Source organism: Geotrypetes seraphini, chromosome 9, assembly GCF_902459505.1.
Source record: "Geotrypetes seraphini chromosome 9, aGeoSer1.1, whole genome shotgun sequence".
Classification (NCBI taxonomy): Eukaryota; Metazoa; Chordata; class Amphibia; order Gymnophiona; family Dermophiidae; genus Geotrypetes; species Geotrypetes seraphini.
The window spans coordinates 123,661,977-123,676,840 of NC_047092.1; the positions used below are offsets into that span (position 1 = coordinate 123,661,977).

The window sequence follows — 14,864 nt, forward strand, 5'->3', positions numbered from 1 at the left end:
CTGAAAAAAGGCCCCCGACACAACCGATTTTACTTGAACCTTGAAAGATAAAAAAGAGTCCAAAATTACACCCAAGTATCTACACTGCTGCAATACTGGCACCGACAGATTATCCAAAATCACCTCAGCAGGAAAAGCACCCAATTGATTTGTGCGACCAATACACAAAATCTCTGTCTTGGAAGCATTCACCTTCAGCTGATTGGTACACATCCATTCTTGGATCACCTGAAAAGATTTATGAAACTCACTCAAAGCCTCAATCACTGAGTGATGAACCGGAATAAAAAACTGAATATCATCAGCATAAAGATGAAAGTTTAAACCCAAGTCCCTTAGTGTCTTACATAGAGGTAACAGATATATGTTAAATATCATTGCAGACAATGTCAACCTCTGCAGGACCCCACACCTCAAGGGTGACCAATCAGATTTCACCTGCCCAGTCTCTAAACAAAACAGTCTGTTCTGAAGAAAAGAGGGGAACAAGTCTAACACCACTCCCCCAATGTCCAAAGTATGTAGTCTAGCTACATACTAGGATTTGATGGTTAACCATATCAAACGCTGCTGATACATCCAGCATTACCATGAAATAAGAAACTCCATGATCCAGCCCTAAATGCACCTTATCAACCACAGACAAAAGCAGTAGTTTATTTGAATGCTTAGATCGGAAACCAAATTGAGAGCTATCTAGCATTTCATGATGTTCCAGAAAATCATGCAGCCGTTGTAGTACAACTTTTTCTAATATTTTTGCTATAAAATTCAATGAAGAGATCGGACGAAAATGATCTAACTTTGTCCCATTCTTACGGTTCTTCAGCAACGGGTGAACATTAGCCCTCTTCAAATTAGAGGGAACACACCCTGCCTGTAATGACTTTGAAACAATCTGTATGACTGATGGTACTACTGAGTCAACCATGGAGGCCAGAACCCCTATTGGACATGGGTCTAGTGAGTAAGTTGCTTTATTTAAACAAAGAATTTAGGCACCAGTAGGCGCTCTACCGGCACCTAAGTTAAGTAACAAACACCATTTAAAATGGTAAAAAGCGGCACCATTAAAGTGCCTACTGATGCCTAAATACGCACTGCAATTGTGCCCACATAGGAACTTTAAGCTGATGAATGTCACTATAGGCATGATTAATGCCGTAAATGGTGTTAGGTGGCCTAAATCGCCTATGTAGATGTGATTCACAACAATGATAGGTGCAAGAAATGTAAGCCCAGAAAACCATGGTGTACATTTCTCAACAATAAATACCTACTACCTTGAAGAAGCCTTCTATTGCACTTATCATTTTTTATTACCACATAATAAATATATTTATATCACACTGATTTAAATAACATATTACCAAACCACACTCTCTGTGAACACATCACACTACACAACTGTTTTCTTTATAAAATAGCTCAACGGGAATACCCCACTGGGCCAGCACTCCACTGTTTACTCTCCTCCATTGAGAAAAATGACTATTTAACCCTACCCTCTGTTTTCTATCCGATAACCAATTCCTTATCCACAACTGAACTTTGCCACCTATCCCATGAATCTTTAATTTTCTCAGGAGCCTCTCGTGAGGAACTTTATCAAAAGCTTTCTGAAAATCTAGATACACTATATCAACTGGCTCACCTATATCCACATGATTGTAGAGTCCAATGGTGATATCAGAAAGCATAAACTATAATCATTGTGGTTGAGCAACATGAGACTGTGGTAACAATTTGCAATACAGCAAAAGAACGTGTGATAATTTTAAAAATGGGACAATGTAGTTATGAAAAGAACTGAAATAGAAAAGGCTTTGATCCAGTTCAGGTTTTCTGGCCCAATTTGATTGAAAAAATAAGTGTAATAGAAGGCTTCTTAAAGTTAGTAGGTATTTATTGTTGAGAAATATAGACCATGGTTTTCTGGGCTTACATTTCTGGCACCTATTATTGTTGAGTTAGCTGAAGCCATTTTAAGTGATTTAAAGCCCTGTTAGTATTAATTGGTCTATATTTCTGGCGCCTATCTTCACAAAGGCGCAATTCTATATAGGCCACCATCACGTGATTAACATGCAGCTAAAATTTAGGCGGCTACTTTTTAGGTGGCTGCTATCAGCACCCTATAGAGAATCTGGGCCTTAGCCTTGTTTACTAACATGATTATACAGTATACCTATAACTCACAACCCACCCTGTATTTGTTACCCCTAAAAATTATGTTGTATTACAATTTATGTATGTAGATCTGTAATCTGCCTAGAAACTGGCTGATTGTGCAGAATATAAATGCTTCAAATAAATAAATAACAGGGAAGTAAGAAAGATAAAGATATGAAGAAACAAATGCAGAGGGCAATAGAAGGATAAAGAAAAGAAGTGATCAGAAAAGGTGAGAGATGGGAAGAAACAGAAAAGAAGAAAGATTTATATTATCGGTTCAAGGACAGATCTCAGTCTAATCACTGCTCTGTGTCAGGAGCTAGAAAAACACATTGCTCAACATTATTAGTAAAAACAAGAAAAGTGAATGTAGCTCACAGGATGAGGTGTGATTTACTGAGTATTTATGGGTCTTATTTCTTATATTAGAAGTATAATTTAACAATCATTCCTCTAGACTCTTCTATTTATTTCTAAAATCCCACAGCATTGATTTTACATCTTCTTTTAAGATGCTATCTACCTTCTTCTCCATGTCTCTCTTTTATCTCCTAGTTCCTGAATCTTATTGCCTCCTCTTTCATGCAGCTATAATAACCAGAGCATCCCAAAATCAAAAACACAACCTTGAGGACCTGCATGTATACAAAGCCACATGCATTTATATATACAGTATATATGGTATTACATTTAGTTAAAGAACATAAGAATAGCCTTATTGGGTCAGAACAATGGTCCATCAAGCCCAGTAGCCCATTCTCACGGTGGCCAATCCAGGTCGTGGCCAAAACCAAAGAGTAGCAACATTCCATGCTACCAATCCAGGGCAAGCAGTGTCTTGCCCCATGTCTTTCTCAATAACAGACTATGGACTTTTCCTCCAGGAAACTGTCCAAACCCTTCTTAAAACCAGCTACGCTATCTGCTCTTACCATAACCTCTGTTAATGCATTCCAGAGCTTAACTATTCTCTGACTGAAAAAATATTTCCTCCTATTGGTTTTAAAAAGTATTTCCCTGTAACTTCATCGAGTGTTCCCAAATCTTTGTAATTTTTGACAAAGAGAAAAAATCGATCCACTTGTACCCATTGTACTCCACTCAGGATTTTGTAGACTTCAATCATATATCCCCTATTCTTTAAAATGTCACCACCCTCCATTCACAAGTCTGAAAACATTATGATACTACAGTAACTTGCCCCTTCTCTGAATTGGTCAAAACAAACACAATTGCCACCTCATGTTCTGTAGTTTTCAGAGAAGATACATGGAGCTCTGAACCACAGTCTAGAGCAGTGTTTCTCAACTCGGTCCTGGAGTATCCCTTGCCAGTCAAGATTTCAAGATATCCATAATGAATATGCATGAAAGACTTTTGCATATAACGGAGGCAGTGTATGCAAATCAAGTTTATGCAAATTCAATGTGGATATCCTGAAAACCTGACTGGCAAGGAGGTACATCTTTTCCCTTTTCACATAGACATACAGTATACCACAAACATCATCATAGTCCATCATCTACCTTTGCTCCTCCTCATCTCATACACAAGGAAATTTCTAAGTGCCTTCTTCTTCTTCTAATATTGTTGGGGAGGAAAGAAGCAAACAATCAGATCAAATAGACAAGATGCCAGCTCAAACTACCCTCTCCAGTTTTTTCATCACTTCTGTGCCTTTCTGTCAATTAGAACCTACATGATATTTACTCTAGCTCATACGAACATAAGCAATGCCTCCGCTGGGTCAGACCTGAGGTCCATCGTGCTCAGCAGCCTGCTCACGCGGCGGCCCAACAGGTCCAGGACCTGTGCAGTAATCCTCTATCTATACCCTTCTATCCCCATTTCCAGTACCGTACTCTGCCCTATTACGTCCTCTGGAAGCGCATTCCAGGTGTCCACCACACGTTGGGTATAGAAGAACTTCCTAGCATTTGTTTTGAATCTGTCCCCTTTCAACTTTTCCAAATGCCCTCTTGTTCTTTTATGTTTTGAAAGTTTGAAGAATCTGTCCCTCTCTACTCTCTCTATGCCCTTCATGATCTTGTAAGTCTCTATCATATCCTCTCTAAGTCTCCTCTTCTCCAGGGAAAAGAGACCCAGTTTCTCCAATCTCTCAGCGTATGAAAGGTTTTTCATCCCTTTTATCAGACGTGTTGCTCTCCTCTGAACTCTCTCGAGTAACGCCATATCCTTCTTAAGGTACGGCGACCAATATTGGACGCAGTACTCCAGATGCGGACGCACCAATGCCCGATACAACGGCAGGATAACTTCCTTCATCCTGGTTATAATACCCTTCTTGATTATACCTAGCATTCTATTCGCTCTCTTAGCGGCTGCTGCGCACTGTGCCGTCGGCTTCATTGTCATGTCCACCATTACCCCCAAGTCACTTTCTTGGGTACTCTCATTCAATAACATCCCTCCCATCGTATAGTTGTACCTCGGGTTTCTGCTTCCCACATGCAATACTTTACACTTCAACGTTGAACTTCATCTGCCATCTCGTCGCCCATTTCCCTAGTTTGTTCAATCCCTTTGCAATTCTTCGCAGTCCTACTTTGTCCGAGCTCCACTAAATAGTTTGGTGTCGTCCGCAAATTTTATTATCTCACACTTCGTCCCTGTTTCTAGATCATTTATGAATATATTAAATAGCAGCGGCCCAAGCACCGAGCCATGTGGGACACCACTTGTAACCCTTCTCCAGTCCAAGTAGTGGTCCTTCACCCCTACCCTCTGTTTCCTACCCCCTAACCAATTTCCTGCATGGTTACCGCAGGTTTAACATTGTTGTACCGCAGAATAGCAATTCAGAAAGGGTTTTAACACAGGTGTTAACTTTCGCAGAAAGCCTTACCACAACTGCATTGAAATTAATACAAATGCAATGCATAGGAAAAAAAGGCTCTGGTTGTGCAATTACCATGGGAACATTTATGCCAGGGACTAGTTGACAGAAGTGGTTAACATCAAGAACAAGTTTGAGGCGGAAATAATCAAAAAGACATACAAATCAAAAAATGGCTGCTGGAGAAAAAAACACATGCATCTTATAAACTAGCATGATTTACATATGAATACGTGTCCATATACCTTTCTTTGGAATGTATTTTTGCTCCAAAATTGGTATGTCTATTTTTCACATTTGTTTTTTAATTAAATTCTGCATTCAATTGTTATTTATAATATTTTAAAGCATTATTTATTGATTTTTTTTTATACATATTCAACATTTCCCCCCTCCTTTACAAAGCCATGCTAGCATTTTTAGTGCCAGCCGCTGAAGTAACAGTTCTGATGCTCATAGAATTACTATGAGCATCTGAGCTGTTACCACCGCGGCCGGCGCTAAAAATGCTAGTGTGGCTTTGCAAAGGAGGGGTTTTATTACATTAAGGACTCCTTTTCAAAGCTGTGGAAAAGGTTTCAACTGCGGGCCGGTGAGGTAAATGCTCCGATGCTCATAGGAATTCTATGAGCATCGGAACGTTTACCTGCCGGCCTGCAGTAGCAAAGTCTACTGCAGCTTTGCAAAAGCCAGTGTAAACTTGTTTTTTAACTGGTACTTATATATTTTAAGATGTATTTCCTCTTAGATTCACATGTATTTAGTTTTATCATATGTGTTATTTTTTATTGCATATCTTTTCCATATGTGTGCAACACATTTTTCAATATATTCTTTCTGTATGATAAATAATTTATCTGTATAGCTATTAGCATTAATGTTTCTTGATTGTTATAGATATTTTGACTCCTGAGACAGGTGACTTAGGCCACCAAAATATGATTACCGTATTTTCACCCATATAACGCGCATACGTGTATAACACGCATACGCGTATAGCGCGCGGGTCCAAAGCATTTCAGTAAAAAAAATTTTATATAGCACACACACGCGTATACCGCGCATGCTGCTATCACCTCCTCCCACTCCCGCTTACTTTTCTGGCCTGCGAACAGGCATCTTCCCTCCCGCTCGCGTCACCCCCTCTCCCCCGCGATCCTACATCCCCCCAGCACCGCAAAACATCTCTTACCCGATTGGACACCGGCACCAGCACCAATGCACAGGACGTGCCAGTGTCAGTGCCTGAAGATCCTCCCTCGTTGTTGCTGGGCTGGGCTATGGTGGGCGGTGCGAGGGAGATCCTCCTTCTTCCTCGTGCCGGGCTGGACTGGGCTTTGAGCATTTGCGCATGCTCAAAGCCTTCTGGTCTCGCTCTCTCTGAGATTCTCAGATTGAGAATGAAAAAAAAAAATTGTACAACGCGCTCACGCGTATAACGCGCAAGGTTATGCACGGTTTGTAAAAATCGTGTATAACGCGCGCGTTATATGCGTGAAAATACGGTACGTGTTGAGTCCTTCAGTAAATCTGGTTTGATTTCATAAGTCCATTGTCTTCAGCCCACTTTTCTGTTCTTTGACTAATAAAAAATTATCCAGATATTTTAACCTACTTTCTATATGATGTTGGCTTCTACTTGAATCATCGGTAATTCTCAGCTATGTACTTTATTTTTCAGCATTATTAAACATCCCATTCAAAACATAAAACTTTGACAATGATAGGCACAGTATATTTAAAACCATATGGTTTGCTATTTGATGCTTTCTGCCTATTGTAGTGAGAGGAACATATAATTTCTATTTTTCTTGAAGTGGAATTTTTTTCTGACTGATGATGAATATTGAGCTTACTTACTTTCAGCTGTAGGTGTTATGTTACATAGAAACATGATGGCAGATAAAGGCCAAATGGCCCACCTAATTTGCCCATCCACAGTAAACATTATCTCTTCCTCTCTTTAAGAGATCCCACGTTTTCCTGAATTCAGACAGTCTCTGTCTCCACATCTCTTTCTGTTCCATGCAACAACCACACTTTCTATAAAAATGTTTTCCTTAGATTTCTTCTGAGCCTATCACCTCTTAAATTTATCCTATGCCCTCTCATTCCAGAGCATCCTTTCAAAGGAAAGAGAGTCAACTTATGCACATTTACGAACGTCTACTTCAAAAAAATTGCAAGCCATGGAATTGAGGGTGATATACTCACATGGATTAAAAACTGGTTGGCGGATAGGAAAAAGAGAGTAAATGGATAATACTCGGACTGGAAAAGCGTCACGAGTGGAGTGCCGCAGGGTTCGGTGCTCGGGCCCTTGCTCTTCAAAATATTTATAAATAACCTGGAAATTGGTACAATGAGTGAGGGGATATATTCTGTACAAACGTAAGGAAGTTCTTCTTCACCCAGAGAGTGGTAGTAATCTGGACCAATCTTCCAAAGGTTGTTATAGGGGAAAACACCCTCTAGGGAGTCAAGAAAAGGTTAGATAAGTTCCTGCTGAACTAGAACGTACGCAGGTAAGGCTAGATTCAGTAGAGCACTGGTCTTTGACCTAAGGGCCGATGCATGAGCGGACTGCGGGGCACAATGGACCACTGGTGTGAACCAGCAGCAGCAATTCTTATGTAGGTATTTAAACGTCCCTGTCATATCTCCACTCTCCCGCCTTTCCTTCAAAGTATACAGATTAAGATCTTTAAGTCTGTCCTCAATACGCCTTACCATGAAGGCTACACACCATTTTAGCAGCCTTCCTGTGGACTGACTCCATCCTTTTTATATCTTTTTGAAGGTGTGGCCTCCAGAATTGTACACAATATTCTAAATTAGGGCTCACCAGAGTTTTGCCGTCACCTTTCAACCTGATTGGCCACTTTAAGATCATCACATACAATTACACCCAAGTCCTGCTCTTCTGTCTTGCACATAAGTTCTTCACCCCCTAAACTATACCGTTCCCTTAGGTTTTTGCAGCTCAAATGCATGGCCTTGCATTTCTTAGCATTAAATTTTAGCTGCTAAGTTTCAGACCATTCTACAAGCTTCATCAGGTCTTCCTTCATGTTATTCACACCATCCAAGTTGTTTACTCTATTGCAGATTTTGGTATCATCCGCAAAGAGGGAAACCTTAACTGACAGCCCTTCAGCATAAGAACATAAGAATTGCCATTGCTGGGCCAGACCAGTGGCCAATCATGCCCAGCAGTCCGCTCACACGGCGGCCCTCTGGTCAAAGACCAGCACCCTAACTGAGACTAGCCCTATCAGCGTACGTCCTTATTTAGTAGGAACTTGCCTAACTTTGTCTTGAATCCCTGGAGGGTGTTTTCTTCTATGACAGACTCCAGAAGAGCGTTCCAGTTTTCCACCACTCTCTGGGCGAAGAAGAACTTTCTTATGTTTGTACGGAATCTATCCCCTTTTAACTTTAGAGAGTGCCCTCTTGTTCTCTTTACCTTGGAGAGGGTGAACAACCTGTCCTTATCTACTAAGTCTATCCCCTTCAGCACCTTGAATGTTTCGATCATGTCCCCTCTCAATTTCCTCTGTTCGAGGGAGAAGAGGCCCAGTTTCTCTAATCTTTCACTGTACGGCAGTTCCTCCAACCCCTTAACCATCTTTGTTGCTCTTCTCTGGACCCTTTTGAGTAGTTCCACTATAGACACTGATGACGTCATCACGTCCCTAACGTCATCATGTTCCCCACCGCTTATATGTACTGCATTTTTGCAACTTTTTTACTTTCTGGTCATTTTACAGCAAGCATTTAGACGACGATTTTTTACAGCAAGCTTTCAGCCGACAGCGTTTTGGTAAGTGGTATTTTTATTTTTGCTTTTTATGTTTAGTGGCTATCGGGTTGTGGCACCATAGATTTTGTTTCATGTTAGATTTCATGGTATGTTTCCATTTTGTGGCACTTTTTAACCGGCTCATTTTTACTATCTTTCCTTGTGGCACTTTTTCATCGGATCATTGTTTGACCAGTTCTGCACTGTTTTACCGGTTCTTTTTTACTACGTTCCCTGTCTCTTTCACTAGCTCTCCATGTCCCTTCTGTTATACCTTGTGGCACTGGTTTACCGGTCCTTTTTCACTACTTTCCCTGTTGTTTAGTACATTGTTTAGTAGGGGCATAACAGGCTTATGTTTGACTGTCAATACATTTTTATGTTAGTTTTTATGGTACATCTTTACTTGTGACACTTTCCTATTGGCTCTATTTTTTCATTTTTTCCATTTTTATTATTTTTTATTATATATATTTATTATATATATTTTTTTATATATTTTTTTTATTATTATTTTTTCTATTTCTTTTTATCTATTTCTTTTTGTTATATATTAATTAGTAGGTTTACAATTCCTTTTTAGATATATAAAGCATTTTAGAGTGGTCCATACACGTGGTTATTTATACCCAAAGATCCTCAAGGTATTGCAGTGTTCTTGCATCTCATTTTTCATTCAATATGTTGTAGTCATTTCATATCCTGTCTTACATTGATATACGTTGGTACATTGGTCCTACATTTCCATTTTATATTTATTAAATTTTACATTATAGGTTGTTTTTAGTGTTTAGATATACTTATCGTCTCTCGTTTATTGATTATATGATGTTCAGATATATTGATTTTTTGATTAATATATATTTTTTCTAGTGGCAATATATATATATATAATTTTTTTATATATTTATATATTTTTTTATATATATATTTTTTTGATAACAATACATTGACTCCCAGGGATGACACATTGATTAATTTTTAATTTTCAATCACCTTATTCTATATGTCGATTCATTATCAATAACTAATTTTTCTAGTAAGAATATATTGATTTCTATTATTAATATACAAAATATTCAGATCGCGTTGTTATGATATTAATATATGTTTGATTTTAAATTTATATGGTCTTTTTTGTTATGATTGATTTTAAATTTATATGATATTTATTTGATAAATTTATATGATATTAGTTACTATATATTTGTATTTATGTATCGTTTTATTAAAATATATTTTGTTTTGTATTGGTTAAAGTAACTTTTATATGAATATTGCTGTTTTCTTTTTAATTTTTAATTTTTATATTTATCAAGTGCGTAATGTTTTTATCATTGTATATTTTATCATTACAGTGTTTATATTTCTATATGTGTTCATATGATTTTATACATTATCTATAGACTCCTGACGCAGGCCGTAGGGCCGAAACATGTACATGTCGGGTCGAGTATTTTTGGAAGAATAAAGGATTACCTGATTGTCCAGATGAGTTGAAAGACATTTTTATTTGTTGCACCTTTTCTTATTGGACAATTCCACTTGCTTATTATTATTCTGTTTTCTGTGGATTTGTTTCCCCTGTGTTTTGCGCCCCTTTTGAGTAGTACCATGTCCTTCTTCATGTACGGCGACCAGTGCTGGATGCACAGCAGCATGATAACCTTCTCCGATCTATTCATGATCCCATTCTTTATCATTCCTAGCATTCTGTTTGCCCTTTTTGCCGCACTTTGCACGGATGGCTTCATCAACTTGTCGATCAGAACTCCCAAGTCCCTTTCTTGGGTGGTCTCTCCAAGTACCACCCGGGACATCCTGTATTCGTGCATGAGATTTTTGTTACCGACATGCATCACTTTACACTTGTCCACTTTGAACCTCATCTGCCATGTCTATGCCCATTCCTCGAGCCTGATTATGTCACTTTGCAGATCTTCGCAATCCCCCTGCGTCTTCACTACTCTGAATAACTTTGTATTGTCCGCAAATTTAATCACCTCGCTCGTCATACCTATGTCCAGATTGTTTATAAAGATGTTGAAGAGCACGGGTCCAAGCACCGAGCCCTGCGGCACCCCACTGGTGACGCTCTTCCAGTCTGAATATTGTCCATTTACCCCCACTCTCTGTTTCCTATGCTCCAGCCAGTTTTTAATCCAAGTGAGTATTTAATCCTTGATTCCAAGGCCTGCAATTTTCCGAATAAGTCGTTCATGCGGAACCTTGTTGAATGCCTTCTGAAAGTCCAGATATGCAATGTCGACCGGGTCACCCTTGCTATCTGCCTATTTACTCTCTCAAAGAAGTGCAGCAAGTTCACCAAACAAGATCTTCCTTTGCTGAAACCGTGCTGGCTGGTTCTCATCAGACCGTGTCCATCAAGGTGATCGATGATGCGGTCCTTTATCAGCACCTCTACCATCTTTCCCGGTACCAAGGTCAGACTCACTGGTCTGTAGTTTCCCGGGTCTCCCCTCAAACCTTTTTTAAAGATCGGCGTAATATTTGCCACTTTCCAGTCCTCTGGGATCTTTCCCGTTTTGATCGACAGATTGGCTATTAGTTGATGCAGTTCAGCTATGGTCCCTTTCAGTTCCTTGATGACCCTCAGATGGATGTCATCCGGTCTCGGGGATTTATCATTCTTAAGCCTATCAAGCTGTCTGTATATCTCTTCTAGACTGACCGTTAACCCTGTTAGTTTCCCGTTTTCACTTCCAGCATACAGCCTGATGGGTTCCGGTATGAAATATATATCCTCTTTGGTAAATACAGACGCAAAAAATGTGTTCAGTCTGTTGGCAATTGCTTTGTCCTCCTTCAGCGTCATCCCACCGCTTCCTTCGCAATATCGCTTATAAAAATGTTAACAAGAATAGGCCCACGAACAGAACCTCGAAGCACACCACTGGTAACAACCCTTTCTTCAGAGTGATCGCCATTGACCTCTGTCACCTTTCACTCAACCAGTTCCTGACCTAGCCCATCACTTTGGGGCCCAACCTGAGGGCACTCTGTTTATTAGACGCTTGTGTGGAACACTGTGAAAGGCTTTGCTAAAATCTAAATATACCACATCTAGCGCACTCCCTCTATCAAGTTTTATTAAAAATTTGAAATTCCGCCTATCTTATTTCCAAGCAGTTTTACATAATAAAATAATTAAAGAGGGTGTCAAACATGAGACAGACAGGACTAACTGGAACAACAGGGTTAAAGGTAGGAAATCAATTTTTTAAATAATAAAGCAAGCCAAGAAGGGGAAGTACAAATGGATGGGTAATCTCAGCTGAAAGCCAGAGTGAGAAAGACTCTTAATAATTAAGCAAAAGAAATTTAGAGAATAAGCGAAAGAGATTGTTGAAATTAAAGGGTGACCAATTCTCTGATCTCCCAGTCAAAGATATTGATCAGATTTGTCTGACAAGACCTACCTCTAGTGAATCCTCTAGTGAATGTTGCCTCCGGCCCTGTAATCCACTGCATTCCAAAATTTCACCATTCTCTATTTTAAAAGTGTTTCCATTAATTTGCTTACTACAGAAATCAGACTTACCAACATGTAATTCCCTACTTCTTCCTTACTTCCACTTTTGTGGAGAGGGACCACATCCACCCTTCTCCAGTCCTCCATACCACTCCTGACTCTAGAGAAGCATTGAAAAGGTCAGTTAGTGGAGCCACCAGAACTTCCCTTAGTTCTTTCAACACCGTCAAATGTACACCATCTTGCCAAATCGCTTTGTCTACCTTTAATTTAGCTACCTCTTCATGAACACAACCCTCTGAAAATTTCAGGGTCTACTACTCCTCCATCCTTATTCGCATTTGTCTTCTGTGGTCCTGCTCCCAGCACTTCAACCGTGAACACAGAACAGAAATATTTGTTAAGCAATTCAGCCTTCACCTTTGAGTCTCACAATGCCACTTTTGCATTTCCTATCACTAATATATCTAAAAAATGTCTTGTCTTCCCATCAAAGGCTTTGCTAAAATCTAAATACACAACATCTAGCACACATCCTCTATCCAATTCTCTGGTCACTCAGTCTGGTCACCCAGTCAAAGAAATTGATCAGATTTGTCTGACCAGATCTACCTCTAGTGAATCCATGTTGCCTCTGGTCCTGTAATCCACAGGATTCCAGAAACTTGACCATTCTCTGTTTTAAAAGTGTTTCCATTAATTTGCTTACCACAGAAGTCAGACTTACTGGCCTATAATTCCCTGCTTCTACCTTACTTCCACTTTTGTGGAGAGGGACTACATTCACCCTTCTCCAGTCCTCCGGTACATCTCCCACCTCTAGAGACTCGTTGAAAAGGTCAGGCAGCAGAACTACTAGAACTTCCCTAAGTTCCTTCAGCACCCTCGGATGTACACCATCCAACCCCATCGCTTTGTCTACCTTTATTTTAGCTAGCTCCTTTGTTTCCTGCCTATTTGACCAGTCTCTCTTAACTTTTCCAGATATTTTTGCTGCTCTTCCTCTTTCTGCAATGTTTTGTAGCTTATGAAAGCTAACCTCTTATTCCTTACCTTCTCAGTTACTAATTTTGAGAACCAAAGTGGCCGCCTTTCCTCTTACGCTCATTTAATTGCCTCATAAAAAGGTCTGTCACCCTTGCAGTGGGCAAAACTGAAAGGAGTTATTGTATTTCTACTCCTTCCAGACATTCCCATCAAGACAACAATTTCTTAATATAATCCCCCATGCAAACATAGATAGTGTTTTTTTAAGTATAGAACTGTTACTTTTGAATTAGCCCTCTCTATATGAATTGTGAGGTCTTTTTTCTCCACTGTTGGAATATGCTGTTATTGCTGCCTCTACCTCAATAGAAGAAATAGAATAGAACTAAGTGTGTAGTGTGTGATATTTATCTATTTTGCCAGTTTAACTTTATTGTTTAAGCAAGTAATTTTCTGAAGCAAAATAATGCATGTAGTTCTTTGTTGTACCATTCTCCATCCTCTCTCTGATGTTAATCCCCCCACCCACCGAACCTGCACATTATGCAGAAAGCAGTTCACATGTTTCTGAAAAACATATACTCTGTTACCAATATACATGGTGGGAAATAGTCAAAGAACCACTTCCACTGGTAAAACACTGTTCTACCCAGAGAAATGGCTGCATACATCTAGTAGCACTATAGAAATAAGCAGGAACAGTAGTAGATCATTGCCCTAATTTTTGTTTGTTGATCGACAGATTAGGTTCTTATCTCAATAATCTGGGTTCTGTTAAGCTACACAGGAGTCCGTACTTTAGCTGTTGATTCCCATTTCCTACGAACTGCTGAAGAGTATCACTTTAAGAGCTTGAACTCCTCCCCTTCTGCAGTGGAGATCAGCTCCCTCCTTTGTTGGTACCAAAGCAATTTAACTCCACTGAAACAAGAAAGGAGAAGGAGGGGCACAGGAAACTTCCCCAGCAACAAACATATTCTGCTCTGCTCTGAAATTTAAGAAATAGAATAATGATCAATAAACATTTAACAAGCACTCATGTGAGTGATTTATTGTTCACTGTCTAACTAAAAGCCAATCTGCTAAATTCAACTAGCAGGGACTAGAGAACCCTCCTCTTTAAAGCTTCATTTAGCCTCTAAAATTTTTTCCTTTTTCAAGATCATTTACAACTTCAGTATTTTAACCCAACCCTAGTGTTTTACCCCTTCCCTACCTACGTTCTCTTTTCTTCTTTTAAGATATAAAATATTGTAACTTTTTCCCTTACGTTTTTACCAAAGTATTCCAGTTTTGTCCTTAATGTCTGTATTGTCAGTTTAATATTCCCCTGTTTACTTATTTAATGTAGTAATGTTAATCTAAATTTAATGTTTTATCCCAACCATATATTTATGTAATTCGCTTAGAAATATTAAGCGAAACATCAAATTTAAATAAAACTTGAAAACTTGAAACTCAAAGGAAAAGAGAATAGGAAACTCTCTGTTCCTGTAACAACATCTCTACTTAATGTCAGTAGAAGAGGTCCTGAGATGGACACTGGCAAT

The 14,864-nt window shown here is 39.2% G+C and overlaps 1 protein-coding gene across 2 annotated transcripts in view; it reads right to left on the reverse strand.

Moving 5' to 3' along the window:
- NGEF (neuronal guanine nucleotide exchange factor) overlaps positions 1-14,864 on the reverse strand; it is a 290,217-nt gene that overhangs the window by 114,627 nt on the left and 160,726 nt on the right. The window lies entirely within an intron of this gene.